Consider the following 26,876-nt stretch of genomic DNA (forward strand, 5'->3'; position numbering starts at 1 on the left):
GCAACATGAGATAGTGACCTCCCCATGGTCCAAAATCGGTGTCGACCTTTTCCACGCCATGGGGCATGACTATGTCTTCCTGGTCGACTACTTCCCCAATTACCCTGAAGTGGTGAAACTGTCCGACCTCACGTCGAAGGCGGTGATTAAAGCATGCAAAGAAACGTTTGCCAGGCATGGGATACCGCTCACGGTGATGAGTGACAACGGTCCCTGTTTTTACAGCCAGGAATGGTCTGATTTTGCCCGCCTATACAACTTTCATCACGCAACCTCCAGCCCCCACTACCCGCAGTCAAACGGGAAGGCCGAAAAAGGGGTCCATATCGTCAAGAGATTACTATGCAAGGCTCCAGACTCAGGCTCCGACTTCAACCTGCACTGCTGGCATACAGAGCATCCCCGCTGTCCACTGGGTTGTCTCCCGCGCATATGCTCATGAACCGCACTCTGCGAACCACGATACCAGCCATCCATGTTCCAGACCTTGACCACCTCACGGTCATACAAAAGATGCAGCAGTCTAGGGCCCAACAGAAATCAGCATACGACGCTCATGCCACGGATCTCCCTGAGCTGGTCCAAACTGATCATGTTCGCGTGCAGTTGCCTGACGGCGGCTGGTCCACCACAGCTGTGGTGGTCAAGCAAGTGGCCCCGAGATCGTTCCTCATCCGCATGGCTGATGGCTCCTTCCTACGACGCAACAGACGGGCGCTGCGCAGAGTTCCACGCCCGCCACCTAACCATGATGTCCCGCCTCACACAATGCTTCCTCCGGACCTGCCCTACCACGAGGCCACCGATCTACCAGCAATCCTGCCGACCTCTGCGACCACCGCATAGGCGGCGGTCCCACCTATCCAAGTGCAGGCGGCCCCTGATCCACCCTTGAGGCGGTCAACCAAAATTCGTCGCCCACCGCAGCGACTAAACTTATAGACTGAACTTTTGCACAACTGTGTTACCTTATCATTTTGACTTCTGTAAATATCGTTGTTACCGTTTCATCTGCCCTATATCTGCACGAGCGACACCTTCCTGTGTACATAAGGTCATTTTAGCACATTCTCTATATAGTCACGCACATAGACACACCCACACGCACATGCACCTTAATATTTATTATCTCAACACACACAATATAGAAACAAAAAGGGGGGGGAGATGTCATAATATACATCTATGTATACAATGGAGTGCAGACAGGCAGTGATTGACACACAGGGTGACCAGTAAGTACACAGAACAGAGCAGCCAATCACCAGACAGGACACGACCACTATAAAGCCAGAGGGCACCAGTTTTCCCGTTCTCTCGGGACCCAGCCTCTGAGACAGTCAGAGCTCGTGGGCTAGCCAGTGCCTACACCATGTGGTAGCTAGGTTCGCCTGGTCAGGCTAGTGTCAGGTCTCCAGTCAAGTCAACATAGTGTCAACCCACAGTTGAACATGTATAATAGTTTGGATGTTGAATAAAATCGTGTTGCATTTTATCAAGTGTTGGAGGTCTGTCTCTCGCTACACTGCATCAAGTGCAGTTCACCTCGACCCAACTTACCCAACACATCATGGACCAATGGGGTGTTAGGACAATCAATATTTACGTGTCACCATTGCTGATAACACTTATATTTCTCAATGTTTTTCACTTAAATTAATTAAAATTCCCAGCTGCCATGGTGGGATTTGAATTTGTGTCCCTGAATCATTAGTCCGGGTCTCTGAATTACTAGACCAGTAAAATAACCATCATGTTACTGTTCCTATTTGTCACTGGGCCTCAACCCTCTTCCCATTTGAACAAGGATCATCCCAGATTTGAGCAAACGGCCCATCCAGAAGCTTCCTAAATATCCTACATGGTGGGATGCAGGATACTAGAGTAAGTGAACCTTATATATATATATCATCCTGGTTTGGAGTTAAAGTCATGCCCAATCTCATAGAGTAACTAGCAATATTGCACGGAAAAAGAGAAAGGCCAAAACAAGCATTTGACGAATTGAAGCAAAGGTTAACCTCAAAAAACATGTTGGTTTGGGTAGGATGGGATGTTAACATTTAATATTCGCAAATCCAAACCCAGCCGACCTTCATTCCTTCCCTTTCCAATCTTAACAGAGGCAGGCAGGAGGTGGGCATCTAACCATCCCTAGGAGGCAGATCTCTAATTTAAATATTATAACAAGGCTGCATGCCTCTGATTTTATCACTCTTCCAGTTTAAACGCTGGCTAGCCAGGTTTCCCCGACTTGAAACCTGGCAACTAAAGGGAGACAGAGTCTGTTTGTGGGACAGCAGAGTCCCTTCACAGAACTACTGAGGGGTCAGGAAGGACAGGGGTCATTTCAACCGGTCCTGGAACTTGTTTCACTCCCTATCATTGGGCCGCTTGGACTATCACAGATAGTGCCCCTGCCATCACTGACGTGTCCCACTATCGCCAACATTCATCCGCAATTGGGCCCCCAGCTAGCCACAATCACCTAGCCACTCCTGTAATCAGTGACTCCCTCTCCCAATCAGACCCATCCAATCATCACAAACTTCTAGTTCTGCACCCAATCTCACTCTGACACTTTGCAATCACACCCCTGACACCACATTGTATACCCCCAACACCTAAGGACCGTCCAAACCGCGCACCGGCGCCACCTTCGCAATCACTTTATAATGCAGCAGAAATCCACCTCCTGCCAGACTCTGATGTTTTCTGTATTGTTCCCTGCCGAACAGGCTTATCAATGGATGGTATTGAATGGAGGCAGTGGAGGTCTCGCCCACCGGTTGGAGTGCCAGCATGAACCTACATCACTTGTAGGGAAAGCTGGCTGAATTAAGTGCTACTTAAACTGGATATGATATAAATATATATCATCCTGGTTTGAAGTTAAAGTCATGCCCAATCGTATAGAGTAACTAGCAATATTGCATGGAAAAAGAGAAAGGCCAAAACAAGCATTTGAAGAATTGGAGCAAAGGTTAACTTCAAAAAACATGTGGGTTTGGGGAGGATGGGATGTTAACATTTAATAATCGCAAATCCAAACCCAACCGACCTTCATCCCTTCCCTTTCCAATCTTAACAAGATTATATCAAGCTTTCTCCAGAATCAAGGTGGCAGAACCTCTAGTCACCAAGAGCTGCTGGCCAATCAGAGGTTGGCAGCTCTATTGAACAGCAACGCCACCAGAAAGATGGTGGCCAGCACCTGTACAATACCCACTCAAGGCTCAGGATCACCGCTGGATCCCAAGCCATGGATGAATGCTGGCAGATGGGGGGAGTGAGTGGTTATGGGTTGGGCTTTGGAGAGTTTTGTAAGGGCCCCGAAGAATCCAGCACGAGTTTTAAGGATACAAAATAATAAAGTTTATTTACTATAACAATATATACATAGTAGTAGCAGTAACTTCCCTTGCTACCTTCTCCTTCCTCTTGGTTCCTGGACTGGCCAGCTTATTTATAGTAGGAGTTTCTCCGCCCCCCTCATTGGGGAAGTTCATACTCCCAAAGGATTGTGGGATAATCATTAGTCCCCAGCCAATCGTCAGTAGGCAGGTTATAACAGAGAGGGAGGAAGGGAGGGTGATCAGCAGCAAAAGCCAGAAGGTGGCTCTCTGTGGGCCTCCCTTGCTGATATTCAGCCCCTTAATCAGGTATTGAGTCCTTTGAATGACTGAAGCCTGCAGGCAATCCTGCACTGATTTACTTATTGCATTCCCTGCATGGCGAACCCCTAACCCACCACTAGGGTAGTAACAGCATCTGAAGGATGGCGCCCTTAAGTGGACATTTATTAATGGCTCCAATTGGCGATGGGTGGGAAGGCTGTCCACAGGCCTTTCACCAAGGGCTTAATCAGGGTGGAGACGGAAGGCATCAGGGTCCTCACCTGCCACCCCCCAGCCCAATTAAATGCCCCCCCGCTACAAAATTCTGCTAAATAAGGTTGATAAAACCCTGAGCCCAGTTGAGTTAAAATGGGCAGTAAATGCTGACGGCCACATCCTGTAAATTAATTTAGTAAAAATCACATAATCGGGCAGTTAAAATTCTGCATTTTTGGTAGTTAAATCCCCAACGCCCCCTGGAGAGATAAACCCCCACCCAAAGGAGATTTATACCCCTATCAGCTGGTGAGTTAAAATCTCACTGTTCTTGACCAGATCACGTTCCCTCTGCTTGGATATTCTTCCTCACTTAAACTTTGTGCCAACATATCTGAAAACGTAAGCAAAATCTGAAAGTTTGAAGTAGAAAATGAAAAGTTGAACATACTTTAGCAGATGAGCTTCAACAAACAAGTTGCACTGTCCAATCTGCACGTCAAAAACCTACTGGAGATAGAAAGTCACCGAATAACTAACCCTTGCCCTGTAGATCACATAGCACACATTTAGAAAGCAAACATGACAGTGTCCTCAGGGGTTTACAAGTTTATATGCTGTACTTACAGGAGATCATAGATAGGATTAGCAATCATTAAAAAACTACAGCAAAATTTACTGGTTCACTTTGGGACCAAAACCCAAATTATTATAGAAGTTCAACTGGACATGAAAATGTTTGACCTGTCTTTTGAATTAGTTTCCTAGTAAACCTTCTCAAGACCAATTAGGGAGTGATAATAAATGCTGACCTTGCCAGCAATGCCCGTGTTCCAAGAATGATTGAAAATGGACAGTCGGCACAGGGAGGATTTTTGACTTCTGTCCGAAGCAGGCGTGATGTGGATCAAACTAGCCATGCCAGCCGGTCAAAGCTCATGTTTGGTTTCCTGTATTGGGCCTCACTGTCCTGAAGCCTGCTATTTATGGGAGGGTGGAAGATTCTAGCTGGCTGAAAAGTAATGCCTGGGATGTGGAAGGAACTGGTCCTGCTGAGGCACGAGCATTGGCCACAGTACTTTTCCAGAATTAAAGGGAACACTCCTGCTATTTCTGACCCCATCATAAATCTCAGCGCACAAAGGGATAGGATGCTGAGAAGATTTACAAGGATAACATCAGAAATGTGAGGGTTCACACATCAGGAAAGAATTGATGGGCTGGCTGTCTTTTCTCTTGAAAAAAGAAGCCTGAAGGGTGACCTAAAATAGGAATATAAAATTCTTGAAGATTTTGATCGAATGGATGCAAAGAGAATGTTTCCTCTTGTTGGAAGGGACGTAACTAAAGGCTATTAATATAAGATCATCCCCGGGAAATTCAATGGGGAACTCAGAAAAACCTCTTCACCCAAAGAGTGGTGAGAATGTGCAACTCGTTATCACAGGAAGTGGTTGGAGAGAATAGCATGGATACTTTTGAGGAAGAAGAGTGTAGTATCTTGAAAGACTGGTGACCACCAAGTGGATTAATAAATAAACGGTTTATTAAGGCAAATAACTATTTACAGGGAATGAGATCAAGTATTCCAGGACTCCAAACTCCAAAAGAACAGCAAATCCTGCGCTCAGACCCAGGATTCGCATGCTCTGGCCCAATTGGCCCTACAGGTCACATGACCCTCTGAGAACTCACCCCCCCCCCCTTTAAGGAGGCATGCTACCACATCCCTCCCCCTTTACGTCCCTGATTAACACATTACAACAACAATGAAACTATTTACAATATTATAGAACAAGTGGATTTCAACACAGTCCCTTATAAGTTAAGTCGGTCCGATGACTGATCCTTTGGGAGCTTGGTAATTTACTAACGGCTGCTCCCGCTGTGCAGGTAACTTCAGTTTGAACCTCAATGGGTTCATTTTCGAATTGCGATGATGCATCCATACAGATAACCTCCCCAGTTCCCCCTGGAACATTATGGGGCTCTACCTCAGGGTAGCTTGCTGCAGCATTTCTTTCATCCATAGCAAAATCACTAACAGGCATTCGAAGGGACGTACTGCCCCACTGGTTCGGTGTGTGATGCTCTTATTCTCAAATGGTCCAGGTGTTTCTTCTCCCTTTTTCCTTGGACATCTATCTCATACGACACTGCACCTCGTCTGGCCACGACCGTTCCAGGGTCTGATTCGGACCAGCACCAAAATTCTTGACATATGCCAAGCCATCCACCTCAAATGTTCTCTCAGGTTTTCTTGAGCCATGATGTTTCTTATGTGCGATGTTTACCTCCACGCTCCCTGCCAAATTCAGAAATATCAGATCCAACCGTGTTCTGATGCGTCTACCCAGACAAACTCAGCGGGTGTAACACCAGTGGTGACATAAGGTGTTGTTCTATAGGCGATCAGGAAATGTTCCAGTTTGGTTTGCAGAGAGGCTGATGACTGTTTCTTGACATAGAATTTACAGTGCATAGGAGGCCATTCGGCCCATCGAGTCTGCACCGGCTCTTGGAAAGAGCACCCTACCCAAGGTCCACACCTCCACCCTATCCCCATAACCCAGTAACCCCACCCAACACTAAGGGCAATTTTGGACACTAAGGGCAATTTAGCATGGCCAATCCACCTAACCTGCACAGCTTTGGACTGTGGGAGGAAACCGGAGCACCCAGAGGAAACCCACGCACACACGGGGAGGATGTGCAGACTCCGCACAGACAGTGACCCAAGCCGGAATCGAACCTGGGACCCTGGAGCTGTGAAGCAATTGTGCTATCCACAATGCTACCGTGCTGCCAGAGGCGGCTTTCATGGCCGTTTTGATGATCTTCATGGCAGCTTTCAATGTTTGGACAGCTCTCTCAGCCAATACATTTGAAGCAGGGTGGGAGGGAGCAGTTCAAATACATTGAACACCATTGGTTCTCATGAAATGTTGGCATTCTTCCTGAGTAAACGCAGTCCCATTATCTGAGAGCAGCACCTCGGGAAACCCATGGGCAGCAATTTTTCTGCCATTGCTGATGAGGTCGCGGAATTCACTTTGTGTACGTACAACCACGTGGAGTGAGCATCTGTGATGAACAAGAACAAAGAAGCTCATGAATGGGCCTGAGAAATTGATGTGCAGTCGCACCTATGGTCGATTTGGCCACGCCCAAAGGTGCATTATGGGATGCAGACGGCAGGTTTTGCTGCATTTGACACTGTTCACATTGATTGACCAGATTCTCTGTGTCAATATTCATCCCAGGCTATCACACATAACAGCATGTGAGCACCTTCATCTTTGTCATCTCACTTTAGCTCTTGCAATAATAGCTGTCCAGCGGGAGTGGGAACGACCACCCTTGCTCCCCACAATAACACGCCGCCTTCACAACTTCACTGGTCTTTCCAGATCTGAAAGGGTCGTAACTGCTCAGACCTGTTACCATGATGCCAGCCGTGAAGGACCATTGAGGGGATTCTCCGTTTGCCAACACCAAAATCGTGAAACGCGATTGGGCGGAGAATAGATTCCAATGGCAAAATCGTGGCGGGCGCCGATTTGATGCCAAATCGCGATTCTCCGTCACATCAACAGCGGCTTCAATGCGTACTGGAACACACGTACAGTGGGCACCGTTTGCATATCATTGGCGGGCCTGACCTGGTATTCTCTGGGGCTTCCGTGATTCTCCTTCTCCGATGAGCCGAGTTCCAAACGGAGTGGTTCACTTGTGCTTTCAAAAATCGTGAAACTGCGTGGTAGCTGCTGAGGGAGAGAGAGCGGGTACGGAAAATGTCCAACATCGGCATAGTTTGCTGACAGTTGTGCCGCTGTTCGGGGGGCTTCTGCCAGGGCCGGGGGGAATAACGGGGTGACCAGGAGGTGGACTGCGGGATTGGGGTTGACGGGCCTGTGAACCTAGGGCCAGGGGACGGATCGGTGTCCCCCCAGGCCACTCCCCTGGGTACCCTTTGGCCTCGGCCGACCCTTAGCAGTGTTAATGTAAGTCTACTTGTGATAATAAATATTATTATTATTACATGTCATTGGGTGCAGCCCCGACTCACAATGCTCAGCTATTTATTTTAGGCGCACCACTAACACCGCTATCGTCTCGCCTGGGCTTGTGTCGTCAGATTAAATTTGCACCATTGCATTATTACCGAGGGCTTTGGGTGATATTATTCCTTGACTAATTCCACAAGCTTCTCAATAGATTTGGGGTCGGGGGCATCGGGAGAAATCAGGGGCGTCATTCTCCAACCCGCCGTTGGCCGCCGTGAATCCCGCCCCCGCCGAAGTACCGGAGATTGGGCGGGGGCGGGAATCGGGCTGCGCCGGTTGGCGGGACCCCCCGCTCAATTCTCCGGCCTGAATGGGCCGAAGTCCCGCCCAGAAATTGCCTGTCCCGCCGGCGTAAATAAAAGCTGGTGGGCGCGATTCTCCACCCCCACCGTGCCGTCGTGAACGCCGTCGAGGTTCACAACGGTGCAGAACGGTCCCGGTCCTGACCGATTCAGGCCCTGACAATGGGCCAGTATCGGGGCCGCGTCATCTACCCGCGCCAGGCCTTGTCGCCCGCGTAAAGGCGGCGCCGAATAGATGACGTGGCCGGCGCCGCATAACGGACGTCATCCGCGCATGCCGTCCTGTCCAAATCCGCCCCGCAAAAAGATGGCGGACGGATCTTGCGGGGCCGCGGAAGGAAGGAGGTCCCCCTTCAGAGAGGACGGCCCGACGATCGGTGGGCACCGATTCAAGGTACCCCCCGGTGCAGGATCCCCCCTCGCCCCCCCACAGGCCGCCCCCCCAGCATTCACGGACTGCCCACGACTGCAGCGACCAGGTGTGGACGGCGCAGGGGGGAACCCGCCGTTTTGGCCTGGCCGCTCGGCCCATCCGGGCCTCAGAATCGCGGGGGTGCCGGAGAATCGACCGGCCTGTTCCCGCCGCTTGGGGGAATCGCGGGAGGGCGTCGGACCGGCATCCCCAGAAATTACGGCAGCCCAGGCGATTCTCCCAACCGGCGTGGGAGTGGAGAATCGCGCCCGGTATTTACCGGCGGGACCAGGCGGCGTGGGCGGGCTCCGGGGTCCAGGGGGGGCGCGGGGCGATCTTACCCTGGGGGGTGCCCCCACGGTGGCCTGGCCCGCGATCGGGGACCACCGATCCGCGGGCGGGCCTGTGCCGTGGGGGCACTCTTTTCCTTCCGACTTCGCCACGGTCTCCACCATGGCGGAGGCGGACGAGACTCTCCCCACTGCGCATGCGCGGGAAACTGTCGGCGGCCGCTGACTCTCCCGCGCATGCGCCGCATTTCCGCGCCAGCTGGCGGGGCACCAAACGCCATTTCCGCCAGCTGGCGGGGCTGAAATCCCTCCGGCGCCGGCCTAGCCCCTCAATGTTGGGGCGCGGCCCCCAAAGATGCGGAGCATTCCGCACCTTTGGGCCGGCGCGATGCCCGTCTGATTGGCGCCGTTTTTGGCGCCAGTCGGCGGACATCGCGCCGTTGGGGGAGAATTTCGCCCCAGACTCCTATTCAGGTAACAGGTTGGGATCCCGGTGGCTGTTAATGGGATTACCCGCTGCTTCTCTACACTGCCAATTTAATTGGCGTTGAAGAAATAGCGCAGGCGATCGACATATCGCACCCTTGCTCTGTGATGAGATCGAATGGCTCAAGTTTCCCAAAGAAAAGGGCATTTTGACAGTCACAGACTGTGGAACGAGATTGCTTCAAAGGAAAGGCTTTCTACATGAGGTCTGCTCCCTCGGTTTCTGCAGCAGTAGGCAGGCACTCTGATTGATCCTCATCACCAAATGTAATTCTGAGAAGACTGGTGACCACCAAGTAGATTAACAAATAAATGATTTATTAAGGCAAATATCTATTAACAGAGAGTGAGATGTAGGCTACTATACTCCACGACTCCAAACCCCTAATTAACAGTAAAACCTGTGCGCAACCCCAGGATTCACACGCTCTGGCCCAATTGGCCCGACGGTCACATGACCTTCTGAGAACTTGCCCTCTTAAAGGGGCCACGCTACCATAAAGGGGTACAATGATAGATTTAGAAATAGAAAAATGGGAAGATGTTCATGTGGAGCATTAACCCTGGCATCGAGTGGTTGGACCGTATGATCTATTTCTGTACCTATGTATATCCTTTGTAAAGAATGTCTGGGCTTTTTCTGGAATGGTCTATCGTACTCTGCTGATTAGGTTACTTTCCCTGGTACAAATATGCCGAGCCGGAATTTGCAAAGAGAGACCTACAACCAGCATAAGATCCCGGTTTCCATGTATGTGCAAACTCCCATTGCAATAGCTTGGCATTCTGCTCACCCAAACACAAATTTGCAGGGGATGCTGATAGGTTGACCAAACTATTCTCCCTACTCCCCTAAAGTTTTCAATAGCCAACAACTCATTTCTCATGCACCCTATGTAGTTTGCTTCTCAACTGTTTAAGTAAATCAAGAAGTTACATTGGTAATAGCTGGTTCTGCAATGCATCAATGACAGTTTAAACATGTCAAGAAGCATTGAATCAGTCTTGCAAAATTGAACAACGGCATGATCATTCTCTTAATTGTACACTAACATCCAAAACAGTGTGCCATAAAAAGTAACTGTATTTGATGGAATGTGAACATTATACATATTGAAAAGAGGTACTGATATATTTAAAAGGATAAAATCAGTCTTTGTCTGTATTAAAATACTGAATAAAATCGATTAGTATTCATGCAAATATATTTTCTATCACAACATTGTGTACCAAATCTTTTTTTTTAATAAACATTTCATTGAGGTATTTTTGGTATAGTAACAACAACAAAATAAACAATATACATGAAACCATAAACATAGTGCAAAAGCCATTTACCTCTCGTACAGGTCCCACCCTTATTGACTCCCTACTCTAACCTAAACGACTCCCCCCCCACCGCCCCTCCCCCATGTCTGCTGACGATTAATTTCCCGCAAAGAAGTTGACGAACGGTTGCCACCTCTCACAGTGACCCTCTCAAGGCGAACTTGATTTTCTCCAAACAGAGAAAGCTAGCCATGTCCGATGGCTACATCTCCGACTTCAGGGGCTTTAAGTCCCTCCATTCTAATAGTGTCCGTCTCTGGGCTACCAGGGAAGCAAAGGCCAAAACGTCTGCCTCTTTCCACTTCTGGATTCCCGGGTCTTCTGACACCCCAAAAATTGCCACCTCTGGACTCGGTGCCACCCTTGATTTTAACACCATGGACATGACATCCGCAAACCGCTGCCAGACTCCCCTAAGCTTTGGACATGCCTAAAACATGTGGACATAGTTCGCCGGTCCTCCCGCACATTTTGCGCACCTGTCCTCCACCCTAAAAAATCTGCTCATCCGGGCCACTGTCATGTGAGCCTGGTGAACAACCTTAAATTGTATCCGGCTGAGCCTGGCACATGTTGCGGACGCGTTGACCCTACTCAACACATCCGCCCAGAGGCCCTCCTCTATCTCACCTCCCAGCTCCTCCTCCCACTTGCGCTTCAGCTCCTCGGTCTGCGTCTCCTCTGACCCCATAAGTTCTTTATCAATGTCTGAGGTGCTCCCTTCTCCTACCCACCCTCTGGAAACTACCCCATCCTGAATTCCCCCTTAGTGGTAGGAGCGGGAAGGTTGACACCTGTTTACGAAGGAAGCCCCGCACCTGCAGATACCTGAATTTGTTTCCCCTTGCCAACCCAAACTTTTCCTCCAACACCCTCATACTCGGAAAGCTCCCCTCTATGAACATATCCCCCATCCTCTCAATCCCCGCTCTCCGCCATAACTGGAACCCCCCCCCCTCCCCCCCCCGGTCCATACTCCCCGGGGCAAACCGGTGATTATCACAGATTAGGGCCCAGACCGATGCTCCCACTGCTCCCACATGCCTCCTCCACTGGCCCCAAACTCTCAGAGCCGCCACCATCACTGGACCACATTCGCTTTCAATCCCCTAAGATGCACGAACACACGTGCCCTTTTGACCGGCCCATTTAACCCTTGAACATTCCAGGTGATCAGCCTAATTGGGGGTCTCATTGCTCCCCCTCTCTGCCGATCAGCCATCCCCTTTTTTGGGCCCGCCTCCAGCCCATGTTCCGCGCCTCCACTGGTCCATCCCCAAGCAACCCCTGCCCCCAACCTCCTCTCTGTCCCTCAGCCCAAGACCCTCCCTCGTCAGCAGAACATTCACCCCCCCTTCCCCCTAGTAACAACACCCTGTAACCCAACCGCTTTACTAAACCAAACATATGCACCCCCCCCCCACTGCACTTCCAAGGGCTAGCTCACCCAGCTAGCTTGATGGCCCCCATCCCCGGCGCCAGATAGTCTCCCACCTATTGTTCCCCCCCCCCCGCTCATACAAACGAACTCCAGCATCAAACAATCCTCACACAATTGCCCAACAGAAAAATACCAAGATCGAAACAAGCACACCTCCAACTCCCAACACTGCAAATGAAAACCTTAACTCACTCAGCTCTACTGCTGGTTCCAAATCAATGCAAACAGCATCACAAACATCTTCCATGAAATGCAAAACGAGAAACTTTTTACAAAAACAGAGACACAAAAAGGAAAAACAAAATCATGAACGTTGTAGCCAAATTCAAAAGTTCTCAATCCATCACCAGCCCTTTCATTTTCGCAAAGTCCAACATGTCCTCAGGCGACTTGAAGTAGAAGTTCTGATCCTCATGCGTGACCCAGAGTCGGGCTGGGTATAACAGTCCAAGCTTCACCTTTTTCTTAAAAAGGATCAACATGGTCTGGTTGAAGCCAGCTCTCCTCCTGGCCACCTCTACACTCCGGTCCTGGCAATCTCGCAGGATGCTATTGTCCCATTTACAGCTCCGTGTCTGCTTGGCCCACTGTAGAATGCCCTCCTTATCCTAGAACCTGTGGAATCTCACCACCATTGCCCTCGGGGGGTCTTCCATTTGCGGCTTCCTCACGAGTGCTCTGTGAGCCCTATCCACCTCCAAGGGCCGGGAGAATGCCCCATCCCCCAGCAGCTTCACAAACACGTCTGCAATGTATGCCCCAGCGTCCGTTCCTTCGGACTCCTCCAGGAGCCCGACGATTCTTAGGTTCTGCCGACGGGACCTATTTTCTTGGTCCTCCACCTTCTCCAGGAGCTTCTTCTGCTGGTCTCTCAGCATCCCCACCTCCAGCTCCACCGCAGTCTGATGTTCCTCCTGCTCAGCCAGCGCCTTCTCCACCTTCTGGATCGCCCGATCCTGGGCGTCCAATCTATGCTCCAACAGCTCAATCGACCCTTTTATCGGGTCCAAGCAGTCCCGTTTCTGCGTAGCAAAGCCTTCCTGAATGACTTGCATCAGCTGCTCCACAGACTGCTGGGTCGACAAGCCAGAGGTCCGAACCTCCGCCAGCTGCAACCCAAGCCTTCTCTATCTTCTTGTTTCTGCCCTTACGAACACTTCTAGTCCTTCTCTCCATGCACAAAGTGGGAATTCAGTAAACAATTGCCACCAACATCCGTTTTACAATCCAAGTCCAGTAGAAAAACGGGGGAAAGGTCTAAAAGTCCGACCAGAGCGGGAGCCACCAAATCTGCGACTTACTCCTTCATAGCCGCCACCGGAAGTTCCTGTGTACCAAATCTTGATTGTAAGCCTCTCTATGTGGGAATCGTGGCGTAGTGATAATGTCACTGGACGTAATCTAGACGCCCAGGCTGATGTTCTGGGGACACGGGTTCAAATCCCATCATAGAAGCTGCTGGAATTTAAGTTCAATTCATAAAATCTGGAATTGAAAGGTAGGCTCAGTATTGATGACCATGAAACTGTCATCGGCTGTTGTAAAAGCCTATCGGGTTCATTAATGCCTTTTTAAGGACGGAAATCTGCAATCGTTGTCTGGTCTAGTCTAAATCTGACATAAAATAAACTGGGCGGGGGAGTGGGCCGAGAGAGGGTCTGTGCACTGTGCCTTCAGCGCTGTCGGGATTCTATGATTCTATGAATGTAGTTGACTCTTAACTGCCCACTTGAAATGGTCTAGCAAGCCATTCGGTTCAATGGCAATTAGAGACGGGCTTCAAATGCTGGCCTGGCCAACAATGCCCACATCTCATAAAATAATACATTTTTTAAAATGTACATCGGTGCAATAGAATGAAAGCAACTACAACCTGTATTCATATAACATCTTTACTGTAAAAACATCCTAGAATTCTTTGTGTACAGGTATTTGAACACTGAAGCCATGGTAGGAAGGGAAATAGATGGGGCAACTATTAGCTCAGTCAAAGATAGTGAGGGTTTTATATTTGAGATAACGAGTGATGAAGACTCAGTGTAGGCTGGGTTTGATGCACTAACAAGACTTGCTGCAGCGCAGCAATTGATTTCTAAATACAGAGCAGCAGAATTTTCATCAAAGTGGATCTATGGGCAGTGGAGCAGGGAAGCAATGAAGCAGTGTTTTGGAGTAATCAAGGAAGCAAATGATGAAGGCATTTCTGTGGGTTCAACAGCAGCAAAGAGACTGAGGTAAGGATGAAGGCAGGTGGCTTTGCAAAGGCGGAAACATAGGAAATTGAAAATACACCAGACCATTCTGTGTTCAGAATTATAATTGTGAAAAGTCATCTAAAAATAGAACTTACACTTTTTTTAAAAATTAAGAATCCCCAACTATTTCTTTTCTAATTAAGGGGCAATTTAGCGTGGCCAATTCACCTAGCCTGCACATCTTTTTGGGTTATGGGGGCGAAATCCATGCAGGCACTGGGAGAATGTGCGAACTCCACACACGGACAGTGACGCAGGGCTGGGATCGAACCTGGGTCCTCAATGCCGTGAGGCAGCAGTGCTAACCACTGCGCCACTGCGCTGCCCATAGAACTTACACTTAAATACCATTTTTCGCATCCCAGGACATCTTAAAGTATTTTACAGTCAATTAATTACTTTTAAATAATTCTGCTGCTCTGTATTTAGAACACAAATGCAACAGCCATTAACAAGTAGCAAGAATCTATGATCAATAATGACAAAAGTTAACAACCAATTTGTTTCGCTATGTTAAGCCGAGGGACAAACATTCTCGGGCTGGTACTTTGGGATGTTTTACGTTGGTCTGAACAAGCAAATCCTGGAGTAGAGCATAAACTTACAACACGTCTCAAAAGCAAAATTTGTTTCAATAATAATACAGCTCTGCAGGGTAGGTATGGAAGAACATAACAGCGAAGAAGGAAAACAGAAGGCTTTGAACTATATTTAAGGAAAATTAAATTAAATAAGGATAATCTGACTGAACTTAGAATAGATAAATAAGTTTTCATCAAATCACTACAGATTCTCTTGAGCCTGCTGTGTCCTACCCTATTGAACCCTTACTCATATGCCCAAAGCAGTAAAGGTTTGAGAGGACAAACTAAAATACTTACTGTAATTAAAATGAACTTGCCGCTGCGATTCAGAAAATAATTAACTTTCTTCACTGAAAATAAACGTTGACAGTAATTTAACTGTAACATCGGACAGTCAGTCGTAAGCACCAATTCCACTGTCCAAACTATTGCCTATTTGAAAAATCAAAGAATTGAGTTGAAGAATCAGCATGTGATGTTCACAAGGATGTCATGAACAATAATTCAGATCACAAGATTTGTTTCATCTACAGATATTTCAAATTAAATTTTATATGTCTTTATCAGAACGACTTATCCTGCAGGAAAAACAGAGCTGCTCGTTTCATTTACATAAAAGGCCATACTGTAACTTTGATGAAAAGATCAAATCAGCTCATTTCCTTGATTAAAGCGTGTAAGGGTTGGGGAGAAAAATGTTCATCTTCAGCGTTTTTAGCATGGAGATTCACCCGCGGCTGGAGACCAGGGGCTGCATTCTCCGCTCCCCAATGCCAAAATCGCGTTCGACGAGGGGGCGGAGAAGTCCCAATGACGCCAATATCGGGGGCGGTGCCGTTTTTGCGATGCCCCGCCCCCTGAAAAGCAGCAGACTCCTGGAGTACGCCGTGCCACGTACCCACAGCCTCAGGCGCTCCGTCCCAGACCGGCCAATTTCCCGACGGTGTGGGACACGTCCCGCCGTGAACTTATCAAGATGGCTGCAGATTCAGGCCGGCACCACCACAGTTGGGGGAGGGCCGATCCGCGGGCAGTAGGGGCTTCATTCGGGGCTGGGGGCACTGTGGGCGGGCAGTCCGGGGCGCGTGAGTGGCCAAAGGGGGGCACTATTTTTGCAGTCCAGGTCCGCAGGTTGAGTCCATCATGAAGCTCAGCGCGGGCAGGCCACCGCCGTGCACATGCGCGGCCACGGACCAAGAAATGCTCAGGTCGTATCGGCAGCTAGAGTTGGGAGCTGTAAGCTGCCTGCCTGCTAGCCCCCAGCATAACGGTGAATGGGTGGTCGTTTTACGCCAGTTTCCCTGGCGTAAAACCACTGTTTTCACCATGTTCACGAGGACTTTGTCTCCCAAACGGAGAACCCAGCCCCATATAAAGAATTTGGGCATCTGCTCCATGACTCTACATCCAGCAACTTATATTTAACATTATATTTTAAGAAGTAGATCTCCTCTGGTGCTGCTCTCAGTGAGTCAGATTATTTTTTATTTTCTAACAATAGGGGAGGTTATGTTGGGGCCAACATCAGGGTAACCGATTTACGGTGAATAAATCAGATTCCATTCTTATTGAACGACATTCTTGAAATTTTCCTTTGAGGGTGGAGTTCAACAATGATGTTCACTATCCTTTGAAAATTTTAATTGACTGTCTTTTATGTTACATTCAAGCATTTGTTTAATTTTTAGCCATTTGCAATGGGTAAAGTGAAAATGTGATCGAGATGCAACAACTGGGGGTAGCTATCCAAGAGGAGAGGGGAATAGGATTTAGTTACATTGGGTCAGTTTTTCAGATTAGTAATAATGGAACAGTTGGGGTTTTAGTATGACTGGGGAATGTTCCTGGGCTGTATAAGCCCAGCTGAGCAGTCCTAGACTATGATAGAAGTGGAAAATGGTTTCCAGGCTGTAATAGCACTGGGGAATCTTCTTAGGCGGTCCCTTGAGGCTGAGAATGACTTACCCCCACTCAGGATTCTGAGGTGACAATAAGTCCAATGTGTGATCTGCAGGCTTGACCACATATGGGGCAGCTGGTGCTTGAAAGATTGGGCAGATGAGTTATTTGGAGGTTTGTGTGCTCTTTCCAATGCCTCAACCTCCTCACATTCCCAACAAAGTCTCTCAATACGTTTGGTGCCTTCCTGCATGAGCCTTGTCCATTTTGGTTGGCACAAGCCAGAATCTCCCATTGAAACATAGAAAAGAGGAGCAAGTGGGGGCAATTTAGCCCTTCGAGCCTGCTCCACCATTCAATATGGTCATAGATGATCATCAAACTCAAGCCATGAGCCCCCCGCCCCAACATATCCTAGAATCCCCTTCAAGTGCTGCATCTAATGTTTTGGCCTCAACATTTTTCTGTGGTAAAGAATCCCACAGGCCAACCACTCTCTGGGTGAATAATTTTCTCTTCATCTTAGTCCTAAAAGGTCTAATCCGTGTCCTTAGACTGTGACCCTGTAGCCATCTGGGATGGCCATGTTAAGATTACAAAATGGACACTCGCAAAGACTGCAGGGAAAATTGGACAATACTAAGAAACAAGCAGGTGCAAGGTCTGTCTGTTGATTAGAACCTTAAGCTCAGACAGGACAGAAACTGCTAAACAATCTACATACTAATGAGCCATCTCCGGGGACAAAAGGGAAACATTTAGATACACAATGTTAAGGCAGACACCCTGGCGCCAGAAGAGACTAAAAAAAAGCAGACCAACGGTCACATAGGACAAGCCCAGCAATCAGGGAGCCCCCCTCTATTGGAGGAAGATCGATACAAATGATTGTGAAAGACCCAATTAATTGAGGCCAAGTTCAAGGCCCACCCAAAAGCGCGCAAAGCCCTTTTGAGTACATAAGCACTCACCAAAGAGAGAATCTTTCTTCTTTGGCTTTGGCTGTCAACGAAGAGAGAGACCAGCCTAGCAGCTACATCAGACCAAGTAAGTTCCAAGTCAATGCACACTACGAGTTAGACGCTCCTAGTTGCTACCCTGTAAACAGCTCAACCCAGCAGCCTCTGACTGAGTGGGCGCCCAAAGCTAAGTATAGGCCTTAGTAATAGTGGTAGTTTAGTTTGTAGAGTTTATGCATGAGTAGATTTGATGGTGTGTAAATAAATGAGCATTGCTTTTGAGCTTACTAACTGGTGTATCGAGTCATTGATCAGTATTCGGTTCTGAACCTTGTGTCGGTGTCGAAAGATACCTGGCGACTCTTGAGCAAATGTAATTAAACAGAGCCAAATTAAGAAACACAGCCAAAGTTAGCAACATTTACTGGCGACATCTGCCGGGGCTCAATTTAGAAGTGGCCTAACCGCTCCAAGAGAACCCAAATTTGAATTGAGAATCTAATTGGAAACAGAAAAACCACAAGCGTAAGAACAGTACTGATCAAGCCTCCGAGATTCGGAAGTGTGCGTACTAACAGGGATATAAGGTAAACCTGAGTGATTTTGTTGCGTAAAACTGTCGGGAGTTTTGTAGGCTGGAAATTAGCATAAGCCGTACCCGTGTTTACATCACCACTTTATCACCCCCTGTTCCAAATTCAGTAGAGACCCTAGATCGAGAAAATGGCAATGAAGGCAATGGAACGCCTTATGAACCCCCAGGAATTCGAGGTCGCAGCGACCAGTAGAGTAGGACAGTGTCCTGTTTGGGAAGATGAAATCGGGAAATATCTCAAAGGGAAAGGATGGCCCCTTTGGAGTTAATTCTGCGATAATGAGGAAACAGGTCCCGAGAGTATAGGACATACTTGGTGGGAGAACCTGTCAGAGATCCACAAGAAGAGCTTAGGGAAAGCTCGCAAGCCGATGGCAATCGTGTCCTGCTTTGCACAATTGCGAGGCAGAGAGGAGGCCGTTAGGCCGCTCCATAGAGAGATAGAGGAGAGAGATAGGACCAGTGAGGTAGGCGTGAGTGAGGTAGAGAAGGAGAATAGAGATTTAAAAGAGCAGGTAGCAGCAAGGGACAGAGAGATGGATGATGCCAAGAGGGCACATCAGTCTTGTCTCGCACAATTGATGAGTTTTCAGACGCAATATAAGGCCTACCAGGACACGCAACGTGCGGTCTTGGTAAGACAAGAGACAGAACAGCAAGTCGAGAAATTGCAGAAACAGTGCAATGATTTAAAAGCAGCCCTACGAGCACTCCACACTTCCACGACGGAACAAAGGCAGAGCTCCATAGACCATGCAAAGTGCCGGAAGCAAATTGCAGAATTGCAATCTCTGCTTTCCGTTCAAAATGGGTTTCAAAGCACATTTGGACCACAGTTAGATCAGGAAAATGGCCCCAACTGGCAGGAATTGAACGAGACTGCCCATTGATACGTACATGGGATATGTATGCAGGAGAAACCCCAGAAAAGGAAAGGGCCCCAACCGAACAGGCAGAACACACCCCCATGAACCCTGTAACCACACACCGCAGGGCCGCAGGAGAAGGAGAAGCAGATTTCCTTTACACAACCCCGTTAACCGTGACCCAATTACGGGACGCGTGTGGAAAAATTACACCGTTCCGTCCCACATCCGACCCCCACCAATTTTTCACGAAAGTCAAACAACAGGCTACCATGTATGGCCTGGACATAAAGGAGCAAGTGAAGCTCACAGTTTTAAGCCTCGACCCTTCAGTCGTGGCATCCCTCCCTGACCCACAGAATGTAGGAGGAGGCACACTCCAAGAGATGCACACAGCGATCCTTGATGCGATCGGCTTTAACAGAGGAGACCTCGTAGAAGGCCTAAATAAGTGTAGGCAAAAGAAGACAGAGCACCCCACAGCGTTTGCTGGACGCTTGTGGATACACTTCACCGCAGTTTTTGGAGAGTTAGCCCGCGCCCATTTGTCCCCAGATAATATGGCCAAATGGACCCGAATTCTAGTCTCCACAGAAGCAGGACGAAAAACTTGCGCAAATTATGACCCCTCAGATAAGGCCCACAATGAAAAATGGGTTTTGAAGAGATTGTCCCGCGCTTGGGAGCAATCAATTGCAGGCAAAACCGCATTTTTAACACCCGATGAAGAGCAGGCAGAGATGAACCCAGTTAAAGCACACCAGAACCCCGCATTAGTAAATGAGGGCAGGAACAGCCCACACCAGCCCAAAGCTCAGGAATGTTACAATTGTGGACAGTTAGGACACTGTGCACGAGACTGTCAAGCCCCCCTGAAGCAGCAACGGAATCAGCCCACAAATGCCCCTCGAACCAGCAACGACACCAACAGCCCCGAACCCCCACCCAGGGAACCATATCAAAGGGAGCAATACCCCAGAGAGCCTGCTCCACCTTACGTGCCCCAGGGATCATGTTACAACTGTGGGCAGTCAGGACACTTCGCCCAACATTGCAGGAGACTTCCACCACCAGCTAGACTAGCCCCCGGATATGAAAGAGAAGACCACCCACAGCAGCTGCAAGGTCCCAGCTGCCCCATGCAAACTGTGAGCACTTACCCACCACTTCTCATGGCAGCGATACCTCAGCAATGCCACTTCATTTTTGTTTCGCTACTCCCTCCTCTCTTCTTCGGTCACACTACACTGCCTCCATATGCTAGATACACCCCAGTCCAAATGTGATTTATGATGTCCTGTACTCTGAGGGAACCTGCACCATGTTTATTGTATGTTTGTTCGTTAGTGGTAATGTTAAGTCTCGTTCGTAAACTCGAAAGTTTTCACGGCCCCACGTCACCACTCCTTTAACGCCCCCTGGCTGTTATAAAGGGAAATTGCCAATAAAGGACAGACAGACAGACATACGCGATCTTAAGCAAGATAATAACAGAAATTATGCTCGTGCTCACAGAACTCCAGAAACCCAGGAACCCCAGAGGAAGACAAAGAAGAAGACCGACAAAGATGAAGACAGCCTTCGTGTTCACATGGGTCTTAGTGGGATCCTTCAGTTGCGCGCGGACGCTACCCCCCTGACCACTACCACACAAACCGTAAATGTTTCTCACCCCTGCAATACATGGAACCTCGAGGTAACTAGCCCAGTGACAGCTAGCAATACCCCGACCTGGTGTGATAAGTTTATCACCCGGTACTCACTCACATGTAGTCGAAGCACTCTTAGTGCTGCCGATACTTTGCAGTGTCGTGCAAACATTTAGAGTTAGGAATGGCGAAGGAGAGCATATCGCTCTCGCACCCCGGTATACAGGTTTAGGTCCCCCATTTTCGGATTTCACCAGACCCCCGAACCCATTGGGATGGATTAAAGAGCATCCATTTTTCTTTATGTATTCTGTGGAATAAAGAGATGTAAACCTCTGTGTCTGACTGCCAGGCCAGGGAAATGTCTGTGCTGCTATTTTGTACAGGTTAAGATGTATAGATTTTTAGATTGTTTAATGAGGATAGTTTATTGAGACTAGTTAGAGGTTCCAGTTTTTTTATTTTTCTGTTATGCATGTATTAATGTCATAACCACCCGTAGAGTTTTATTATAATGAATGTATTTAAATGGTTCAGGTAAAATTGTGTTGCATAGGATAGGACAGTGTAGAGCCTGGGTAAGTATGGGTGCCCAGTTGGTCAGAGGATGAAGATGACGTAGTAGTGTGATCCTTCACGCTTCGCGTGGAGGATCACAAGGAGGGCTTTTTGCCATCTGGGGTGGCCACGTCCCGATTACAAAATGGACACTCGCAAAGAATGCAGGGAAAATTGGACAATACAAAGAAACAAGCAGGTGCAAGGTCTGTGTTGATTAGAACCTTAAGCTCTCAGACAGGACAGAAATTGCTAAGCAATCTACATACCAATGAGCCATCTCCGAGGACAAAAGGGCAACATTTAGATACACAATGTTAAGGCAGACACCCCGGTGCCAGAAGAGACTAAAACAAAGCAGACCAACAGTCACCTAGGACACGCCCTTTCATTGGAGGAAGATCGATACAAATGATTGGGAAAGACCCAATTAATTGACGCTAAGTTCAAGGCCCGCCCAAAAGCGCGCAAAGCCCTTTTGAGTACATAAGCACTCACCAAAGAGAGAATCGTTCTTCTTTGGCTTTGGCTCTCAGCGAAGAGAGAGACCAGCCTAGCAGCTACATCAGACCAAGTAAGTTCTAAGTCAACGCACGCTACGAGATAGACGCTCCTAGTTGCTACACTCTAAACAGCTCAACCCAGCAGCCTCAGAACCGAGCAACGGCTATTGTTCCTCTGACTGAGTGGGCACCCGAAGCTAAGTATAGGCTTTAGTAATAGTGATAGTTTAGTTTGTAGAGTTTATGCATGAGTATATTTGACGGTGTGTAAATAAATGAGCAATGCTTTTGAACTTACTAACTGGTGTATCGAGTCATTGATCAGTATTCGGTTCTGAACCTTGTGGCGGTGTCGAAAGATACCTGGCGATTCTTGAGCAAACGTAATTAAACAAAGCCAAATTAAGAAACACAGCCAAAGTTAGCAACAACCCCTGGTTCTGGACACACCCACCATCGGGAAAATCCTGCTTGCATCCAGGAATGACAACTGCTCCAGGGTTACTATGGAGCACGGTAGCATTGTGGATAGCACAATTGCTTCACAGCTCCAGGGTCCCAGGTTCGACTCCAGCTTGGGTCACTGTCTGTGCGGAGTCTGCACATCCACCCCGTGTGTGCGTGGGTTTCCTCCGGGTGCTCCGGTTTCCTCCCACAGTCCAAAGATGTGCAGGTTAGGTGGATTGGCCATGATAAATTGCCCTTAGTGTCCAAAATTGCCCTTAGTGTTGGGTGGGGTTTCTGGGTTATGGGGATAGGGTGGTTGACCTTGGGTAGGATACTCTTTCCAAGAGCCGGTGCAAACTCGATGGGCCGAATGGCCTCCTTCTGCACTGTAAATTCTATGATAATCTATGAGATGCTATTTACCTTTCTCTATAATTTTGATCCGCCGTGCACCCATTCACAAAGAGGGATACGGCCGATCTCTCCACAAAATTCTCGAAGGATTTGGGCAGCGATTCCATTCAGCTGATGAAGTCTTTCAAGTTTTCACAGTCAACCACAGTTTGCTTCAGTGAATTTTGTTCTCCGTTTGCAGGCAACCTGGAAACTGCTAACATTAAAATCTCACTGAAGCAAAAGTAGACCTTGTTGTCTCTGTCAGTGTGTCGGTGACGAGGTTCAGGTATTATGGGTTAACTTCAGCTGAGACCGGGACATGGCCCCAGAGGTTTGCTGCGAGGCTTGGTATAAATGGCCAGTCATTTGCATCTCTGATAAGGTCAAAATATACTGTCGATCACCTATTTTCTTTTTTTTAAATAATTTTTATTCAAAAATTTTCACAGATTATTTTTCACAAGACATTTACACAGATAATAAAACAACAAGAACAAAAGTGCATAAATAAACAAATAATCGTTAAACAGTAAACAATAGTGCATCCCCTAACAGACACAAACTTACCCCCCTCCCCTCCACCCCCCTCCCCTCCGCCCCTCACCCCTCTCCTCCCCTCCCCCACTCCCCTCCCCCTCCCCCACTCCCCTCCCCCTCCCCTCCCCCCCCACCCCCCTCCACTCCCCCTTCCCTCCCCTCCCCCCCTCCCCTCCCCTCTTCCCTCCCCCTCCCCTCTCCCCTCCCCTCCCCACCCCTCTTCCCTCCCCCTCCCCTCTCCCCCCTCCCCACCCCCTCCCCCCTCCCTCCCCCCTCCCCTCTCCCCCTCCCCCTCCCTCCCCCCTCCCCTCCCCCTCCCCTCCCCCCCCTCCCCTCCCCCTCCCCCTCCCCTCCCCCCCCTCCCCTCCCCCTCCCCCTCCCCTCCCCCTCCCCCTCCCCTCCCCTCCCCCTCCCCCCCTCCACTCCCCCCTCCCCTCCCCTCCCCCCTCCACTCCCCCCTCCCCCTCCCCCTCCCTCCCCCTCCCCTCTCCCTTCGCCCCACCCCTCATCTCCCCCTCCCCCAAGTGCATAAATAAACAAATAATCGTTAAACAGTAAACAATAGTGCATCCCCTAACAGACACAAACTTACCCCCCTCCCCCCGCCCCTCCCCCCTCTCCTGCCCCTCCCCCTCCCCTCCCCCTCCCCTCCCCCTCCCCTCCCCCTCCCCTCCCCTCCCCCCTCCACTCCCCCTTCCCCTCCCCTCCCCCTCCACTCCCCTCCCCCTCACCTCGCCCCATCCCCCTCCCCTCCCCCTCCCCATCCCCCTCGCTCCCCCCTCCTCTCCTTCCCTCCTCCCTTCCCCCTCCCCCACCCCCTCCCCCTGTCCCCACCCCACTCCCCTCCTGCTCCCCCTCCCCACTCCCCTCCCCCCTCCCCCTCCCCTCCACTCCCCCCTCCCCCTCCCCCTCCCCCCGCCACTCCCCCCTCCCCTCTCCCTCCCCCCTCCCCGCCACTCCCCCTCCCCTCCCCCCCGCCACTCCCCCCTCCCCCCTCCCCCCTCCCCCATCCCCTCGCCACTCCCACCTCCCCCCGCCACTCCCCCTCCCCTCCCCTCCCCTCCCCCCCTCCACTCCCCCCTCCCCTCCCCCTCCCCGTCCCATCCCCCTCCCCTCCCCCTCCCTCCTCCCCCCTCCCTCCCCGCCCCGTCCCATCCCCCTCCCCTCCCCCTCCCACTCCCCCTCCCTTCCCCCCTCCCCCCCTCCCTTCCCCCCTCCCCTCACCGCCCCCTCCCCTACCCTCCCCTTCCCCTCACCTCCCCCCTACCCCCTACCCTCCCCCTTCCCCTCACCTCCCCCCCTACCCCCTTCCCTCACCTCCCCATCCCCCCTCCCCTCACCTCCCCCTCCCCCTCCCCATCCCTTCACCCCCCTCCCCTCGCCTCCCCCTCCCACTCCCCCTCACAGATAATAAAACAACAAGAACAAAAGTGCATAAATAATCAAATAATCGTTAAACAGTAAACAATAGTGCATCCCTAACAGGCACAAACTTAACCCCCTCCCCTCCACCCCTCCCCCTCTCCTGCCCCCTCTCCTGCCCCCTCCCCTCCCCTCCCCCCTCCCTCCCCCCTCCCCTACTCCTCTCCCTCCCCCTCCCCTCCCCTCCCTCCCCTCCCTCCCCTCCTCCCCTCCCCTCCCTCCCCCTCCACCCCCTCCCTCTCCCCCCCTCCACCCCCCTCCCCTCCCTTCCCCCCCTCCACCCCCCCTCCAAACCCCTCCCCTCCCTTCCCCCCCTCCACCCCCCCTCCCTCACCCTCCACTCTCCTCCCTCCCTCCCTCCTCCCCCCCATCCCCCCTCCCGCCCCCATCCCCCCCTCCCGCCCCCCATCCCCCCTCCCTCCCCCATCCCCCCATCCCCCCTCCCTCCCCACCTCCCCTCCCTCCCCTCCCCTCCCTCCCCTCCCCATCCCCTCTCCCCCTCCCCCTTCCCCATCCCCTCTCCCCCCTCCCCCTCCCCCTTCCCCCCTCCCCCGTCACCCTCCTCTCCCCCTCCCCTCTCCCCCCTCCCTCCCCCTCCCCGTCCCGTCCCCCTCCCCTGTCCCGTCCCCTCCCCTCCCCCGTCCCGTCCCCCTCCCCTCCCCCTCCCCTCCCCCTCCGCTCCCCCTCCCCTCTCCCCTTCCCCCTCCCCCTCACCCCTCCCCCGTCCCCCTCCCCCACCCCCTCCCCCTGTCCCCACCCCCTCCACTCCCCCCCTCCCCTCTCCCCCTCCCCCCTCCCCCTCCCCTCCCTCCCCTCCCCCTCCCCTCCCCTCCCCTCCCCCTCCCCCTCCCCTCCCCCTCCCCCTCCCCCTCCCCCTCCCTCCCCTCCCCCTCCCCTCCCCTCCCCTCCCCTCCCCCTCCCCTCCCCCTCCCCTCCCCCCTCCACTCCCCCCTCCCCTCCCCTCCCCCCTCCACTCCCCCCTCCCCCTCCCCCTCCCTCCCCCCTCCCCTCTCCCTTCGCCCCACCCCTCATCTCCCCCTCCCCCAAGTGCATAAATAAACAAATAATCGTTAAACAGTAAACAATAGTGCATCCCCTAACAGACACAAACTTACCCCCCTCCCCCCGCCCCTCCCCCTCTCCTGCCCCTCCCCCTCCCCTCCCCCTCCCCTCCCCTCCCCCCCTCCACTCCCCCTTCCCCTCCCCTCCCCCTCCACTCCCCTCCCCCTCACCTCGCCCCATCCCCCTCCCCTCCCCCTCCCCATCCCCCTCGCTCCCCCTCCTCTCCTTCCCTCCTCCCTTCCCCCTCCCCCACCCCCTCCCCCTGTCCCCACCCCACTCCCCTCCTGCTCCCCCTCCCACTCCCTCCCCCTCCCCCCTCCCCTCCCCTCCCTCCCCCCTCCCCCTCCCCCTCCCCCGCCACTCCCCCCTCCCCCTCCCCCTCCCCCCTCCCCCGCCACTCCCCCTCCCCTCCCCCCGCCACTCCCCCCCTCCCCCCTCCCCCCTCCCCCATCCCCTCGCCACTCCCACCTCCCCCGCCACTCCCCCTCCCCTCCCCTCCCCTCCCCCCCTCCACTCCCCCCTCCCCTCCCCCTCCCCGTCCCATCCCCCTCCCCTCCCCCTCCCTCTCCCCCCTCCCTCCCCGCCCCGTCCCATCCCCCTCCCCTCCCCCTCCCACTCCCCCTCCCTTCCCCCCTCCACCCCTCCCCTTCCCCCTCCCTCACCGCCCCCTCCCCCTACCCTCCCCTTCCCCTCACCTCCCCCCTACCCCCTACCCCTCCCCCCTTCCCCTCACCTCCCCCCTACCCCCTTCCTCACCTCCCCATCCCCCCTCCCCTCACCTCCCCCTCCCCCCTCCCCATCCCTTCACCCCCCTCCCCTCGCCTCCCCCTCCCACTCCCCCTCACAGATAATAAAACAACAAGAAACAAAAGTGCATAAATAATCAAATAATCGTTAAACAGTAAACAATAGTGCATCCCCTAACAGGCACAAACTTAACCCCTCCCCTCCACCCCTCCCCCTCTCCTGCCCCCTCCCCTCCCT

The 26,876-nt window shown here is 51.4% G+C and overlaps 1 protein-coding gene across 7 annotated transcripts in view; it reads right to left on the bottom strand.

Annotated features, from left to right (window-relative positions):
* The window catches only part of slc2a9l2 (solute carrier family 2 member 9, like 2), a 768,327-nt gene extending 752,297 nt beyond the window's left edge, over positions 1-16,030 (bottom strand). For 2 of the 7 annotated variants that reach the window (XM_072495989.1, XM_072495991.1), the window contains exons 1-2: positions 15,297-15,766; positions 4,285-4,343 (exon numbers count right to left, since the gene is read on the bottom strand). The gene's annotated coding sequence lies outside the window, so the exon portion shown is untranslated. Of the gene's footprint in view, positions 1-4,284; positions 4,344-15,296; positions 15,767-15,897 lie in introns of those variants that run through there. The other 5 variants (XM_072495986.1, XM_072495985.1, XM_072495984.1 and 2 more) reach the window with 5 other exon arrangements.
* Positions 16,031-26,876: the final 10,846 nt, after the last annotated feature.

This window comes from Scyliorhinus torazame, chromosome 3 (assembly GCF_047496885.1).
Source record: "Scyliorhinus torazame isolate Kashiwa2021f chromosome 3, sScyTor2.1, whole genome shotgun sequence".
NCBI classification, from domain to species: Eukaryota; Metazoa; Chordata; class Chondrichthyes; order Carcharhiniformes; family Scyliorhinidae; genus Scyliorhinus; species Scyliorhinus torazame.